General features: G+C 37.1%; 1 long non-coding RNA gene across 1 annotated transcript in view; it reads left to right on the top strand.

Annotated features, from left to right (window-relative positions):
- Positions 1-18,158, top strand: part of LOC137026980 (uncharacterized) — a 52,612-nt gene that overhangs the window by 18,176 nt on the left and 16,278 nt on the right. The window contains exon 2 of the long non-coding RNA XR_010895964.1: positions 1,964-2,042. This is a non-coding gene — a long non-coding RNA (uncharacterized lncRNA). The remainder of the gene's footprint in view (positions 1-1,963; positions 2,043-18,158) is intronic.

The following is an 18,158-nucleotide window of genomic DNA, read 5'->3' as shown; positions in this document are numbered from 1 at the left end:
ATCATCAGACTAGGTAAGCAAGCAAGGACAATCGCGAAAAATGGCAAATGGATCGATAATAACTGACATGATCCATGATAGCATTATATTTTTGTGGTGTTTGTAAATTGTCTTTCTAAATGTTTCGTTAGCATGTTGCTAATGTACTGTTAAACGTGGTTCTTACTGTATTCACAGAAACAAGACTGTCGTTATTTTCATTTTTTTAAACACTTGCAGTCTGTATAATTCATAAACACAACTTCATTCTTTATAAATCCAACAGTGTGTAATGTTAGCTTTAGTCACGGAGCATACTATCAAACTCATTCAGAATCAAAAGTAAACATCCAAATAAATACTGTACTTACGCGATTAGACATGTTGCATGACGAACACTTTGTAGAGATCCTTTTTGAGGGTTATATTAGCTGTGTGAATTTTTTTTATGTTGTTTAAGGCAAGCGCGAGCTTTTGGGGCGTGGAGCACGAGAATTAAAGGGGCCGCACACCATGAATCGGCGCATTTATAATGATACCCCAAAATTAGAAAAGTTAAAAAAAAGTAATTAAAAAAAAAAACTATGGGGTATTTTGAGCTGAAACTTCAGACACATTCAGGGGACACCTTAGACTTATATTACATCTTTTAAAAACATGTTCTTCGGCACCTTTAAAAAAATCATGAATATGTTATGCATAGTTTCATGTAGTCAGACGTCAGAAGCTCTGGATTTCATAGCAGCTTTCATTGACCGAGGATCACCCAGAAGTTGTTTGACTGACATGTAAAGCAACCATTCGCAGTTTGTTTTGTTTCTTATTCTATGAGGGGGTTTGGCAACATGCCTGCTTTGTTTCCAGGTGGACCGCTAAAGCAATGACAAAAATTGACAGAAAAGTAAAGTGAGATCAGAAATGCTTCTCAGTCATGGTCTGAAATGGCGTACCTTTGGAGTATGTACGGAATTAAATGAAAAGCTTACTTTTTAAGTTGCTTCTGGAGTTATTCAACTTCATGAAAGTGATATTGATAGTAATAGTTCATCTAAATTAACTTGTTTTTATTTTAGTAAAAAATATTGTTTAATATTGCTGAACTAAATACATTCATTTATACCAACAAAATTAATTTTATGGGTTAAACCAACAAAAACAGCTCTTTAAGGTAACAATTACAGGTTACCCCTTTACATTAATTGTTTTTCATGACGGTACAAGGTCAAATAAGTAAATTCATTTAAACACATTATTTGTTTGGTAAAATTACGTCATGCTTACTTTTGTAACTGTTATACTTTACCTCATAAATTAAGATGTAATGTTTTAATCTTGATGTCCTTGCTTATAACATGCTTAGGCAACAGTTTTCTTGTCTAGACAAAAACACAAAGGCTGCACGTGCCTCATCAGTCAAGGTCTTTGATCTTTTCTTTTGGCTTCCACTTGTCAATCTTCATCTGAACAATGCACCTCCGCGCTCACCCCCACCTCATGTAGGAGTCGCAGATTAGCCTGACGTGGAGGGGAGGCTCTTTGAATTAGACTTTCATAACTCGGTTATTTTAAGACTATCCGCCCCATGCCTCCCCTCCTCTGGTTCCTGCGTGCATCCTGCGGCCCTGGCGAAAAAGTGGAAAATAATGTATTACATCGTAAGATCAGACAGACGTTCCATTCTTCTTGCTCTTATTATTCTAGTGTAACAAATCTCTGTAGAGTAGGAGCCATTTCAGCCATAAAGGATGCGTCTGTGCTCTATTATTATGCAGAGTGTGTTTTTTTTTTTTTTTTCATTTATGGGGCAATGTTGATTTTGTAAGTAACTGACATTACATTTTGTGCTGTAAGTGTGTAATTGGAGGCCTGCATCACTGCTGAGTGTGAATCATAAAATCAGGTGATAGCGAGGCATCAGCAGAGAAACCAAGTGCTGCAGGGGGATTGTGAGTCATCTGACACTTTTTCTTTTCTTTTTTTACAGTGAGTCCCTGTTGATCTACACTGAGATCTGATATGCTGATATATACTGCCTAACAGAATGACTGACAAGATACTGACTGGTGAGAAATAAGAGTCCATAACAATGTTGGGGAAGTTACTTTGGGACTGTAGCTCTACACATAAAGAAGTCAAGCTATCCTTTTTAAAAAGTAGTTTTAGCTACACTACAAGCTACAAACAAAAAGTAATCTCACTACATAGAACCTATTTAAGAAGACATTTAAAGTCAAGCACCTGGGGGACACTTTTAACTTTAAAGTGACTTTCATAGCATTCAAGATCTACATTTTTTTTTTCCAATTCATGCATTCTCTGGGAATCGAACTCATGACATTAGCATTTCTAGTGCCATGCCCTAATGTGTGAGCTACAGAAAGGCTGATTCAATAAAAAAAAAGACCAATGTTTGTTAATAAAGATGTCAATCAGGGTGATCAAATGTAAAATATTAAAGGGTTAGTTCACCCAAAAATGAAATTTCTGTCATTAATTACTCACCCTCATGTCGTTTCAAACTCGTAAGACCTTCATTCATCTTCAGAACACAAATTAAGATATTTTTGATGAAATCCGAGGGTGTCTGACCTACACATAAGCAGGTCCAGAAGGGTATACGTGTGTGTATATATATATATATATATATATATATATATATATATATATATATATATATATATATATATATATATATATATATATATATATATATATATATATATATATATATATATATATATATATATATATATATATATATATATATATATATATATATATATATATATATAGGTAGACATTGTTAAAATAGTTAAAATGACTACAGTGGTTCAACCTTATTGTTATGAAGTTATGAATACTGAGCCGGCGTTCGGACATAAACGAATAAGTGCTGCACTGCGTTCACTACATCAAACAGCATAGGAGACTGACTGGAGAGAAGAAATCGTTGAATAAAGTTGTTATTTTTGTTTTGTTTTTTGCGCACAAAAAGTATTCTTGATGCTTCATAACATTAAGATTGAACCAATGTAGTCACATGGACTATTTTAACGATGACTTTACTACCTTTCTGACCTCGGATTTCATCAAAAATATCTTAATTTGTTTTCCGAAGATGAATGAAGGTCTTACTAGCTTGGGGTGACATGAGGGTGATTGAATAAAAATGTTATAAAAAACTGATGTATTTTTTTGTATTTAACCATATTTATTTAGTTACAAAAAAAAAGTAATGTGCATCACAGGGAATTTCAGGAACACAAATGAGTGACGATTCAAAAGAATCAGTTCATTAAAACCATTAAGATAAACAACACCCAATGCTAACATTATAGTTGCACACATTTGATTATTCTCTCAGATGCAAGGCTGCTTGTAACTTAATTTTGATAAAAACCGTGATAACAGATTAGTTAAAGTACCCCTATTATGCTTTTTTTTTAAATATATATATAATTTCCCTTTATACATTGTGTCATATAGCTGTTTGTGAATGTAAAAGGTAAGTTTTGAAGATCAAAGTGCACAACAAATAAAGTTATTGTCTACTAGAAGAAAGAATCGATTCTGAACTGCTGAAACGAGTCATCAGCAATTCCAGTCTCACTTCCATAACATATCTACATAGGCGGGCATTAGGCAAATGTGTTACAAACCTATGGTCTTGGCAAATTGGGCAAATGCAAATTCTCTTTGTATACTTCCAAAGGACGAGGACGTGAAAAGTCAGTGGTTAAAATTCATTTTTTTACAACATGGATTTGGCAAATGAGGTGACATGCAATGTATATTATGATAAAATAAAAGTGTTTTTTTGACATTGGATGCATGTAAGCCTTATTGTAGATCCTCCAAAACAAAATTAGGAACCTTTAAAATTGCATAATAGGGGTATTTTAAGTTTCGCTACTTATAGGCCCTGACCCAACTGGCACATTTGACGCCTGTGAAGTCCATAACGTTGGTAGTAAGATGTCCATTTCTCATTTTTTGTTGCAGAATGGCGCACATAAGTGTAAATTCGGAGGAGGACAGCAAGGGCAGCTTTTGGGGAAGAGCCACGATAGATATAGAGCTCCATAAAAACTTGTTTATCATATTTGCATAATTTTGCCTTCATTAGTCCCTGCTTAAGTTTACAAAATGCAAAGAAGGAAATGTTTGCGGGTATTTTAATTTAAGAGTAGTTCTCATATTCCCATTTACACAAATATTCCTTCCAAACGCTGCAATAATTCAACCTCTGCTGGGGTAAAGTACTGTATGCGTTGTACTTTGTGCTGTTTGACACTCTCACAGGTTATAATCTTCCTCAATATCTCAAACGGAGAGAGAGCAGTATTAGCTTCAGCTCAAGATCCAATCAGACAGACCATTTCCCTTAATCCCTGCTGAGATAACTATCCAAACAGAGGACACTGAATCAGTCTGTGACCTTTGTGTGGGAGTAAAAGTGTTCCACCGTTCCTCGCATGCACTGTGGCAGAAAACATGCCGCTCTCGGTTTTTTTTTTACCCTGTACCTCAGATATAAATGTGTGTTTGTGTTGGCGGAGAGGATAGAGGGGGTATTATGTGGTGACTGCCCGTCGAGTGTGCCAGTTTCGTATTTAAGACAATGATGTGAGCGCAGGCAGCTCTGCGGGGGGGCACTGCAGGCCAGCCGCGTCGCATATGCTACAGTGCTGCCAGGACGCTGGCAGAAGTGTATTTTTGGGCACGTCTCAACAGGATGGTGCATAGTCAGGGGCTGGAAAACGCTTCAAAGGCAGAAAATAGCCCCTCTCGCGTCGGAAATTGGTGTGATTTCACTCTCAGAGTTTGAACTCTTTAGGGGGGTGTTGAGTGCAGTAAATATTTAGTAACAATCACATGCCCAAAATACAAAAAAAGGAAAAGGCGGCTCTTAAAGACACAGGCTGTATAAGGCACACTGCAATGCATTCGTTCTAATTATCCTCGCCGTTTGAGTGTATTCTGGGTGTCTAATGCAACTTGCTTATCAAAACGTCTGTTCTCATGAGGGTTAAAGCCCTCTCATAATAATTTAATGATGAAAATGTGACTAAAGTACTGTTGCAATGTTAAAGGGTTAGTTCACCAAAAATTTAAATTCTGTTATTAATTACTCACCCACTTGTTGTTCCACACTCATAAGACATTCGTTCATCTTCGGAACATAAATTAGGATATCTTTGATGAAATCCGAGAGGTATATGACTTGTCCATAAACAGCAATATAATCACCACTTTCAAGGTCCAGAAAGGTACTAAAGACATTGTTAAAACCTCAATTTCAACCTTAATTTTATGAAGCAACGAGAATACTTTTTGCACGCAAAAATAAAAATAATGATTTTATTCAATAATCTCTTCTCTTCTCTGTCGTTAACCTTTAAAGGTGCCCTAGAGTCAAAAATTTAATTTACCTTGGTATAGTTGAATAACAAGAGTTCCGTACATGGAAAAGACATACATTGAGTTTCAAACTCCATTGTTTCCTCCTTCTTATGTAAATCTCATTTGTTTAAAAGACCTCAGAAAAACAGGCGAATCTCAACATAACACCTGTTACGTAACAGTCGAGATCATTAATATGTACGCCCCCAATATTTGCATATGCCAGCCCATGTTCAAGGCATTACACAAGGGCAGCCAGTATTAACGTCTGGATGTGGACAGCTGAATCATCACACTAGGTAAGCAAGCAAGAACAATAGCGAAAAATGGCAGCTGGAGCAATAATAACTGACATGATCCATGATAACATGATATTTTTAGTGATATTTGTAAATTGTCTTTTTAAATGTTTCGTTAGCATGTTGCTAATGTACTGTTAAATGTGGTTAAAATTACCATAGTTTCTTACTGTATTCACGGAGACAAGAGAAACATCGCTGTTTTCATTTTTAAACACTTGCAGTATGTATAATGCACAAACACAACTTCAGGGAGCGTGCGATTTAAAGGGGCTGCACGCTGAATCGGTGCATAGTTAATGATGCCCCAAAATAGGCAGTTAAAAAAATGTATTTAAAAAAATCTATGGGGTATTTTGAGCTGAAACTTCACAGACACATTCAGGGGACACATTAGACTTATATTACATCTTGTAAAAACTGGTTCTAGGGCACCTTTAAGTAGTTGACGCATTAAGCACAGTGAAGGCTTCCGTGTTTACGTCTGAATGCTGGCTCAGTATTGGCCAAAGCTGATCACGTGAGCAGCACGACGCATGCGTGTGATGCTGACGCAGGAGCCGGCCAATATAGAGACGGCGTTCTGACATAAAACATGGAAGTGCTGTATGTTAACAAAATATAAGAATGACACAGAAGAGAAGATATTCTTGCTGATTCATACATTTAAGGTTGAACAACTGCAGTCATGTAGACTCTTTTAACGATGTCTTTAGTACCTTTATGGACCTTGAAAGTGATGGTTATATTGCTGTCTATGGACGAGTCATATACCTCTCGGATTTCATCAAAAATATCTTAATTTGTGTTTTGAAGATGAACAAATGTCTTACGGGTGTGGAATGACATGAGGGTGAGTATTTAATTTTGGGTAAACTACCCCTTGAAGCACATCATCAATATTTTGTAATCACTTCTTAAAGCAATAGTTCACCCTAAAATGAAAATTGTCACCATTGTTTCCACTGTTTTTGCCCATACAATGGAAGTCAATGGGGTGCAAAACAAAATTGTCATTTTGTAAGACATTTGTCAAGATATCTTATTTTATGTTCCAAAAAAGAAAGTCATACAGGTTTGTAACGATGTGAGGGTAAGTAAACTATGACAGCATTTTAATCTTGATGTGAACTATCCCTTTAAGAAGTGATTGCAAAATATTTACATTTTTGGGTGAACTGTCGCTTTAAGAGTTGCTGTAACATCTGATTTAAATAATGTAGGTGTGTTACTGAATCTGATATCGAAATGTTTGTCACAATAAAAGCTCTCCAGCAGTGCTTCTCTGCCCATAACCCATGAAATGATGAAATCTACACCCTTCCACAATATTAGCTGTTTCATTAGCCTGTGTGTGGTGCACAGCCCTTCCCATAAGAGTGACCTTTTCAATGATGTGGATGGTTACCCCTCCAGCTTTATACATGCCATTAAAGATAAGCCATGTGTGACATTGGACTTATTTTACAGGCATTACAATGCTTTTGTGGTCCTACTAAAGGAGGCTGTGGAGCTGCATGAAACTCATGCCACGATTATAACAGAAAGTCACACGGCACTCAATCAGCTCGACAAATTCAAGCCAAATCTACTCAATAAGTGAATCTATTCAGCGATGAGCCGCAATCAGACTCCCACAGAGATGAGAAACGCTTCCACTGAATCTCCCTCGCTGCAGTCACAGCTGAGAACAAATGATTAATTAATACACCAGACAAATGCCCTACAATATTCTTTCTCCTCCTGAATTATTTCATCCGCCCACCAATTGTGCCCAGTTACTGAGCAAATAGCCGGCGAACATGAATAGGTCATTATGTCTGCCCCTCAGCATGACTCTGAGCTGCATGAAGTTTCTTTTGAACTGAAAGGCCTTGTGAACAACGCGTAGCTTATATAAACACAAAAAAGAAATCAATATGAATTTAAAGTCAATGAGAAATCAACATGAAGAAATCAGAAAACTACATAAGCCTGTGTTTGTCAAACGTGTTTGCATATTGACTTAATGCGAGCTTGTTTTCCATGCCTCCCTGAGAGAATTCCTTCTGCTGTTGTCACCCATGAGCAGGTAACACTTTTGCATGTCATAGTAATGTGCATGGTGCCATGAAGGTGATCTTGTCCATTTGTCGGGTAATAAATTTTGCTTCCTTGTCGCAGTGTATCTCTGACCTCTTTCACATTAATTTTCAGCAAACGGGGGTTTAATACTTCATCATTTAATCTAATTTAATCTGCAGTGATACAGGCAACTAGAATAAACATATTTTCACTATATATCACAGCATACTTTGGCTTTATGGTATTAAAATTAGGTATTTTGTTCACTTTCTCCCAAGGACAAAGCCTAAAGGTTGCATGCCAATTTTTCTATACACATTTTCTAATTAGGATTCTAGTATTGAGTTTATATCATAAATGTTTGGTGTGAATCTAATTAATTATGTCCAGTCCAACAGTATTATTGAATAGGCCTAAAAGGTATGTTGAAGGTACATGTAAATTACTTAATATATAAATATATATGTTCTAAATGTGTTTCTTCAAAAGATATAGGCCTGGTTTCACAGACAGGGCTTAGATTAAGACAGGATTTAGCCTTAATTCCATTAGGACATTTAAGTAGCTTTTATAAACAAGCCTTAGAAAAAAACATTACTGATTTTTATCTTAAGACAAAACAATGGCACTGACACATTTTAAGATATGTCAGTGCAAGTTGCTTTCGGTTAAAACAGCTCAAACATGCATTTTAGTGTGGACTAGACTTAAGCCTAGATGTGTAATGTATAATTAAAGCTGCAGTCCGTAAATTTTGCCTCTTTGTCGCCATCTCTGTTTGAAACCTGCAATTGCAGTTATTTGCAGAATTATCATCTGTACGTGGGTTGTGCATCGGCATGGCTCCTCAGAATCTAATGTTTGCTGTCAGTCACCGCACCGGTGTGGATACTGTACTTCGGAATCACAGATTCTGTGTCTTGGAAGTATGACCAAAATAAGAATTTTCACCAGAAAACATCATCTGAACAAGTAAGTAACATGTCTGCCACTTTTGTTCTGATCAACTGAGGAAAAAAAAACATTACAATAAATTGCGCTGCCAATGATGATTAAATCTAACGATCGCTTAGCTTGGATCACGTCAAACCATACAAATTATTATTATTGTTATACTTTGTTCTCAAATTGCTAATGTTATCGGCATTTGCGTGACTATGTGTATTTAGTGTATATTAGCGCTACCTGTAGATTTCAATTTCTGCAGCCACTCTGCAGTCCGAAGTCTTTTGCTTTTGATTACGAGTGAATCTCCAGTTGTCATGATGATTGTCATTTGGACCTCTCTGGATTACAATCCGCCATCAAAACAATAAGTTTATTGTCAAAACAATAAGTTTAAGTTTATTTTTCCAGCTGCTGTGAGAAAAGGCTATAAATGATCCGCCACCTGCAGCATCCTACACCTGCCATATAGCCTACTAGCTGGGACTTCTTTTTTATGTAAACAGACGTGACGTAATGATGCAAAGACGAACGGCGGCATACTTGAATTTCCTGCGGAAACCTACCAGTACCACTCTATTTAGAAAACATTATTACTAAGCTTACCATTGTGAATCGGGGTAAGGTAAGGAGATGGCTGGTTATGTACTTGCTCAAAAATTTATTTTGGATCATTTTTTACCAAAAAAAGTTACGGACTGCAGCTTTAATATAAAAAAATTTATAGGTTTCTGAGGTTGTCTTTTGTTTTTCAGATGATGCTTTGATATCTTGTACATAATTGTCCAAATACTTTTTAGTTCCACTACAGCACTGTATTGAACAGCTGACCTTTATGACAGCACTCCAAAGAGTGAGTGTATTAACTAACTCTTGTATTGATAAGTAGCCTGAGAGTGTCTTCAGAAGTCATCTTCTCTAATGTCTGAACCTAAAGGCTCCTCAGCTTCAGCAGGCTTCCTGCCTCTGCTGGTTTCAGAGTGACGATCAAACAGGATCCTCTCTCTGCCACTCTTGCAGTCACTGGGGGAAACTCAGCTATCAAAGAAAGACTTATACCCCCCTTTCGCACTTCCCTATCCCTGTCCCGTCTTATCCTGCGACCCGGCGCTAAAAAGAGTTCAAGTGAAAAACACACAATTAGGCTGAACTTCAGCAGAGACTGATCTGTTAAGTGTCTCTCAGGGGGTGAGTAAAAGGACACCCAGCCTCTTCTCTAACCCCCGTTCAGACGGCCTGACTAAATTAGATGAATGCAGACGAGAGACTCACTTTAAAATGACATGTAGAACTGCCTATTAGACAGAGACAAATGGATGTGGAGACTTTGGAGATATATGCTAATTTTGGTTTAATAATCAGCAGGTGTGTCTTCTTAATGTATGACATTTTATAGTGTAAATGTGTACAATACTGTGGTATTGTCCCAGTACTACAGTACCTGCTGTCGTTAAGAAGGAACAGATTGTGGTGAAGAACAATGAAGACTAAAAAAGCTTAAGATAGTGACTTTTTTGTTGTTTTCCACAGAAGTTTATCAAATTATGTTGGAGAAAATTATTCTAATTCAACACATCTGAGCCAGATGGAGGCAGTGGTCCATCACGATGTGTTTGACAGCAGGGATGTGATAACTTCCAAGCGCAGTTCAAACAGTTTTGCTGAAGACTTTGATGCAGAGAGAGAAAAGTCTCTTTAGAAACCATTTCCTCTTCTGCCAAAGATTCCCTTGTGAACATGCCACCTGAGGACACGAACTGCCTCTATATTTAGAGATTATTGACTCGGTATACAAACAATAATGGGCTTATCTCTGCAAATTGAATGGAGAAGGATATATTTAAAAGAAATGAAGCTGTTTTATGTAACCGAGATCACAGTGGCACCATTCAAATCCTGGTTGTTCACTGAGCTATTTTTGATTGATTGCATATTAATCAATATTGTAATCACATCAAATCAAGATTAAAATTAATCATTTTTTCCCTATTAAAACTCTTCATATTGGATTCTTCTCGTCAGGGACCATTGGCCCCAGTGTTCCTTCTCTGAGTTCTTGAAATTTCCTCCCTTCCATCTGTGAACTGGTTTGGGTGTCAGACAATGTGCAATCTTCAGATTCTAATTAGCTGAAAGTGTGTTCCTGCTGTGTTGGTGACAGAGCTTAGAATATGCTGCATTCGTAGGTTTATAAATTTCAGAGACGTTGTGCTGGTTGACAGAGGAACGAGCAGCCAGATTTGAGACGGTTTCTAGCAGTTTAAGAGTTTTGTTTGGAAATATGTGTGCTGTGTTATTTCATACACATGGTAGTTGATGACAGTTAAAGAAAGCTCAATGAAAAGATGTATAATGAAGAAACAATGGGTCTTTTTTTAAAGCTGAAGTTTGTTTTGTGATTCACTTGCTTAAAAAATAAATGTTTTCTGAACACTTCCTCCATCTGTCATTGGTTGGTGTAAGCCTTATGCGGATAAGTCTAGTGTTCTTCAAGCAGGGGTGCATTTCCCAAAAGCAACTATGGTCCCAAGTTCCGTCATTACCATAAGAGTTCAACGGAACTTGCAACTGTAGATGGCTAACCATGCTTTTGGGAAACACACACCGGGACAGTAAAACTGGATGTTTCATGTACTTTCTGACTTTAATCCTGTCTGAAATTATCATGGTAAAAAAAATAATAGAGCATTTTACCTACAAATTACCTTTCAGGAAATTGAATCCCATTCATATTGTCTGTGATTGGACTGTTTTATTATATATCATAATGCTTCTCATTTATTTTGACCTTCAAAAATTTTAACTGAAGCAAAATTTGTTTCACTACCAATAATAATAACTATTATTATTATTTCCATTTAATCTTAATCTGTCTACAGGTTTAAATTATGTTAATTCCACAAATTTGGAAGACTAATTCAGTGCAAATTGTGCTTTACATGAACTAGTATCTAGCGTTGGCGTCAGTTCTGGCAGGTCACGTCAGTCAAGCTTGCATCAGCTGACTCCCAGGTGACTTATGTCTACCTATAGGAATACGACGCCATCTATATATAAGCTCCTCAGTATCATTAGCAGCTGTTGCTTTTCTCAGGAGCAAATTACCCTCCTCCATCCCCAGCTCCTTCTCTCTTCAGTCAGGATTGGCCTTATTATTTCCCCTGAATCAGACTAATTCTCGAAATATGTGTATGTTAAATCATGACATTTAATGATATCTGCATGTTGGTCCTGTTCTGTTTACCCTAGGGTTTTTTTTGCTGCTCTCCCTGCTGATATCCATGCTAGGCTGCATGGATGCGCAGAGAGTTCTTGCCCAGAACAGAACCATACCGCCAATACAAACTCTATGCATTATCTATCATATTTGATGATAGTGGTCCTGACAGAATTCAGCATATTCAGAATTTATTTTAAAATTTTAAAGGGTTAGTTCACACAAAAATGAAAATTCTGTCATTAATTACTCACCCTCGTGTCGTTCATCTTCGGAACACAAATTAAGATATTGATATAAGATATTGATAAAATCCGAGGGCTCAGTGGGGCCTCCGTTGCCAGCAAGATAATTAACACTTTCAGATGCCCAGAAAGCTACTAAAGACATTTAAAACAATTCATGTGACTGTGGTTCAACCTTAATGTTATGAAGCGACGAGAATACTTTTTGTGCCCCAAAAAAACTAAATAATGACTTTATTCAACAATATCTAGTGATGGCCGATTTCAAAACACTGCCTCATGAAGCTTCGAAAACTGTTTAAACTGTGTTAATTATCTTGCTGTCAATGCAGGCCTCACCAAACCATCGGATTTTATCAGAAATATCTTAATTTGTGTTCCGAAGATGAACGAAGGTCTTACGGGTGTGGAACGATATGAGAGTGAGTAATTAATGACAGAATTTTCCTTTTTGGGTGAACTAACCCTTTAATATTTGTATTTTTTTTTTTTTTTTTTTATTTTTAAAACACTTCAAACAGTGTATGACACACTTCAGTTTTACTGATTTCTTTTGAGTCATGTAATTTGTTTATTCACAGCCATACAGTGATGTATGAATTATTGACTGGAGATATTCATATAATATTCTATGTACAACAATACAGAGCAGTGCTTCTCTGGTTTCTATAATAACATGTTGATAGATGGAAATAGTTTGCTAGTCTAGATAGATTTGCAATTGGAAACTGCGCTGTGAACATATGCTGTGTAGAATGAAAGCGTGTATCATAAAAAGCACTTTACGAATGTGCATTACTGCAGTTATCAGCACTGTTTGATGTTAATGGTACTCATCTTTGCCTAGCAGCTGACTGCAGTCGTACAGTGTTCCTATAACTGTAATAATGCAAACCCTCTTGTTTTGATGTAATGGAAAAGTCTGCTTCCCTCTATTACAGAGGTGATAAGGGTTTAAGGGCCCATTGTTTTTCTCATAGAGAAAGCACCTGGGAGTTATTCATGGAAGAAGCTCTTTTCACAGAACATTCTGCTAGTCTGACCACACTCTCCAGCCCCTTTGGTGGCTTGGCTGTGTCCTAATAAAGTGGAACAAGCTCAGAGTGTAGCCTATAAATGAGTTCTCTCTCTACTAAGGTGCGGTGCACACCTTAACAAAGTGCTTTTTGCTTCCCTGGGGCCAGACGTACAGCACATAGAGAGAGGAGTGGTGATCGTTCTTTTCAAAGAAGAAAAGTATCCACTAAACATTAAATACAATTCAGGCGGAAGGCCTACTCTGCTGCTCAACCATAGCAGATTTGCGTGTATTAATGCAGAGGTTTTCAATTTATTTAATACCAAAGTCCCCAATGTAATGAAGCGAACCTCTTCCTAAAATATATATAAATATATAAACTGTGTAAGAAATAATGTCATTAAAATATTGACAAAAAATTACCAAAAAATATTATATGGATAATATACTTCAAAATGTGTTTATATAGCACTTTTCACAGTGTTTGTTCCAAACAAAGTTTACAACATTGCAAGGAGAGATTAATGCAGAACTGCATTTTTGGTTTGTTTTTATTAGTGTCACTTGTTCAAATGTTTCATTTAAGGGGTCATAAATTGAGAAATCAACTTTTCCTTGAAGATTTGATATAAGAGGTCATCATACTATAAGAATATCCTGTAAGTTTCAGAACTGAAAACTTCATTATTTCAATAAAAGCTTTTATTGACACCAGGCTCATTGAATGACTGATCCTGAAATGTGCCTAATGTCATAGATAGGTGAAACGCTGCCTCCGCAGAAGAAATCAATGCCTACTTCATCGTTGCAACATTAGCCCCGCCTACTGGCATGTTAGTGAGATGAAGAGGAGAGAAGAGCGATACAACAGGACAAAACATTACCTTTCAAAGGATCCTTATGCTAGGAATATGGTTATTTATTTTCAACAAAGTGAATGCCTCAGTTGAGCTTCATTTATTTGTTTTCGCAATTCCACTGTTGATTCTTTGGTTAATCAATCGCATTTTGGTGCATTCTTTGCAAACCGATTTTTACGATATGGACTCGACAGTAATGCAACAACATGTAAGTAACTGAGTTACTTCTACTGTTCTAATGTCTGATCTGATATATAATGATTCATGCAGTCAGATGTTCTTTGTCTATGTGTCAGTAAATCAAACCAGTGAAAATGTCAACATAACATTGTTTCTCTTATCTGTTATTTAAGCAGTGATTAAATTATATAAGGAAAGCGATCAAAGAACGCTCCCTTTGCAATCGTTAGAGCTGTCAATCAAACGGCACGCACTGGAGCTGTCAATCAAACAGCATGAGTTTATCAGTGACTAATGGGCATAAAACAAAGCGTTCAAATCAGAGGGCTTAAATCAGGGTAGGAAAAATGCCTTTTATTTCTAAATTATGACAGTTTTTGATATAAAAGCATACTAATATTATTAGTGCACCCAGGGGAACATTATAAAACAATGCAGTTCACAATGCAGTTCACCCAAAAATGAAATTAATTACGGACCCTCATGTTGTTCCAAACCTGTAAGACCTTCGTTCGTCTTCGGAAAACATATGAAGATCTTTTTGATGAAATCGGAGAGCTTTCTGTCCCTCCATAGACAGCCTACGCAATTGAAACTTTGACACTTCAAAAAGTTCATAAAGGGATCGTAAAGCTAATCTATATATGTATTGAGCGGTTTAGTCCAAATTTTGAAATCACCAATGGGTGACACCCTCTCTCCCTGTGACCTGCCTCCACAGCTGGAAAAAAATCTTGATATGCAAGAAATAACATTTTATTATAAATTATTTATGATCTGGGTGTTGTCGTTGCTGACAAAATTCCCTTAATCTTATATTAGATTGTTGAGAAGGTGATCTGCTGCATCAGAAACTGTGAAAAATGTCTCTAGTGATGGGAAATAACGGGTCACACCAAGGGTGCTGGAACACAACAAACTAAACGCTGAAAGATCGATCATGATGGTGGCATTGACAGTAATGTGAGAGGGCATAGTGAAGACATTGGTATCACACTAAAAAAAACAGCTTGTTCCAGACTTTGTGTCTCAGACGGTTTATCCGCACGGTTGCCGTTATGGATGAAAGCTTTTATCAAAGGGCCCAGAGCTCTGAGGTTCACGCTGAATGTCTACACGGAAATCAATAGCATAGTATCTCAGGTGGCGGACCGGTGGACTTTGACTGCACGTTCTGTCAGGGAGATCATTCATCATAGGGGTGATGGAGACCCTCAAGACCTTTTTTTCACTCGCTGCCTTTCATTCTTATTGTCAGAGGGATCATGTGAAATTAATATCTCTACAGCTGTCCATGTGGGTTCATGGCCCGAGTCTACACCATTCCATCAACTGTAATATTCTCTCAAAGTAAAAGCAGAGCTGACAGAGTTATGCCAAGCAAACGCCTCAGAGAATCAGACTTTGGACTATCAGCACAAAAACTCATCCATTTTATGGCTTGTTCTGGCCAATAACTGTCCAATTAGACTGCAAGGTTTAAGGGTGTAGGAGTGCCTGTACATTGATCTGGATTTTTTTCAAATAAATGAGAACCTACAACAATAACTATATGTAAATTCCCTCTATAGAGAATGAGTCACATTTTGAGCCAGAATAGGAGACTTGTTGCTGGACAGCATTATCCAGCCAGGCATTCTGCCTGTGGTCACTGCTCCAGAGCTTCTGGACATCCCGTCCACAGCACTGACAACAAGATCACATCAACCTGACAGCACCTCCTACAGGGGGCCACACATCTCTCATCTGTAACCCAGTGTTAGCAGGGCTGATTGACAGCTCACACTCACACTGGCGTTGAAGAGACACCTCAGTGCATTGTTATGCAGTATTTCTGCCGAGAGGGTTCTGAATTAATGTGGATGATTTTAAGAAGCAATGCTTGATGTCCTTTTCTGCTCAGCTATATGTTCATTTGCAGGAAGACAGTGGAGGAGGATGATACACTTAAACTAAAGATGAATTTACTTGTTAGTAAAGTTTACACACAAAAACTGAAAGGAAAAACTGAAGATGAACATATTTTTTCTGCAATTGTTTTCTCAAATAACGAAAAATTGCACCATAGTGTCATTTCAACGACATTTTCGCACCATAGTGTCCTTTCCACCACATTTATGATCATGTATTGTGGTGGACATTTTAAAAATAGTTTGGAATGAAAAGGCTAATTTCATAGCTAGCATTCTCTTTATCCTTAAAATCTGAAATTTAAATTCACCTTATCTGCTTTCTAAAGGCTATATGTTATTCATCTTATTGTGAACGATTAATAAATGCAAATGTTTTGACCTTGTAATTTTTCAAAATGTCATAACTCAATGGTGAAATATGCTTGACCCCTCTGCTTTTTACATTCGACTGCAAGATCCAATCAATAACAGATGGATAGAAATAAGTCCTGCCATTCATTTTTTTCTATTCAATAGTCTGTTACACTGCGTTGTTACAACTTTTTTTGCATCACGACTTTAACATACAGTAGGTAAATAAAAAATGTCCAACTTTTTGCATAATTTGACACAATTGCAGTTTGGAAGTGACTTGGATATTACTACAATTTTCTTTTTTTACACATTAAAGGGTAGGTAACACACAGTTTCTACCAATCTCATGTTAATCTTGAGTACCTGTAGAGTAGTATTGCATCTTTCATACCTTCGAATTTTTTTTTTTTCTAAATGACAGCAGTCTAACTAAAGAGCTTAAACTAAAACATGAGAATTAAAGGGGGGTTCTAATGCTATTTCATGCATTCTGACTTATTTACACTGTTAAACATGGCCACAGTTTCAAAACAATAGTTGGATGTATGACTGAGTATTTCTGTGCCAAATACACTACTTCCAGTTTCAGAGAGTTTTTTTTTTCTCCAGTATGGCCCTTTATCACGTAATAAAAGGCGGAATTCCTTATATGGCCACTTCTTCCTGATAAGCGAGTCTTTTTTTCCGGAAAGACTCGGTACAGCGTATGTATCTTTTATAAATATGATAAAACTAACTTTATTCGTGGCAAAATTGTTTGCTGTGTCTGGAAATGATGGCACAACTGAAGTAGATTTGAAATTTTTTCGAAAATTGAAATTTTTACACCAAAAATATTGAAATGGTTTATGATTTATAGTACACATAGTTTTAAATAATAATGAATATTTTATTGTGGATCATCATAGTTTTACGATTGAAAGCGTAGGTCTGGCACAAGGGTAAAACAACCGATATTACGTCACCATTCTTACCTCATTTCCCTGTGAACCTGTAAACACCCGCTGATCTTCACCTCATGACTCTTCTCCTCCACTCTAGCACCTTCAAATCCTGATTAATTGACTTGTCAGCAGAGTATTTTTATCCTGTTCTCCTGTTGGCTATGGATCCACAGTCCTTCCCAGTGTCCTCTGGTGTCCTACCGAGCACTGGGTGATGCTTTGGGCCAATCAAGCCCTTCTGTCACCTAGCAGCACCGGTGGAGCACCTGATTGGAGGACAGGACTGATGGAACTTCCTGTCCTGATTGTTTGACTTGGGGCCTGAGGCTATATTGTTCCTCCACAGTGTTCAGAGAAACCTACAGCATGTTAAGTCTGTGTGTCATTGGGAATGTAAATTTGGAATGACACTGTAGCCGGCTGCAAATTAGCACAGCTTTACTCAGAGGAAGTTCTGGAGAACCTTGCGGCAACAATACAGATTCAATTTCACACATAGTGGGGTTTAGTGAATGGTGTGGCTCGACAAACTGCACATTTACGGTTATTTACTTCACAGATCTTTTCACTGAAGGGACGTATAATGCACAGCAGGTTGACATAACATGGCACTGCATAGGGAATAAAGGTATAAAGATACAGATAAAGCTCTATAAGATTTCAGAGTGGTGCTTGAAATTAATACAACATAAACACAGCCATAAAATTCTGTTATATAACAAGTCAGCAGAGGTTTA

Source organism: Chanodichthys erythropterus, chromosome 2 (genome assembly GCF_024489055.1).
Source record: "Chanodichthys erythropterus isolate Z2021 chromosome 2, ASM2448905v1, whole genome shotgun sequence".
Lineage (NCBI taxonomy): Eukaryota > Metazoa > Chordata > Actinopteri > Cypriniformes > Xenocyprididae > Chanodichthys > Chanodichthys erythropterus.
Note: the sequence above shows the minus strand (reverse complement) of the source record. Positions and strands in the feature narration are given on the sequence as shown.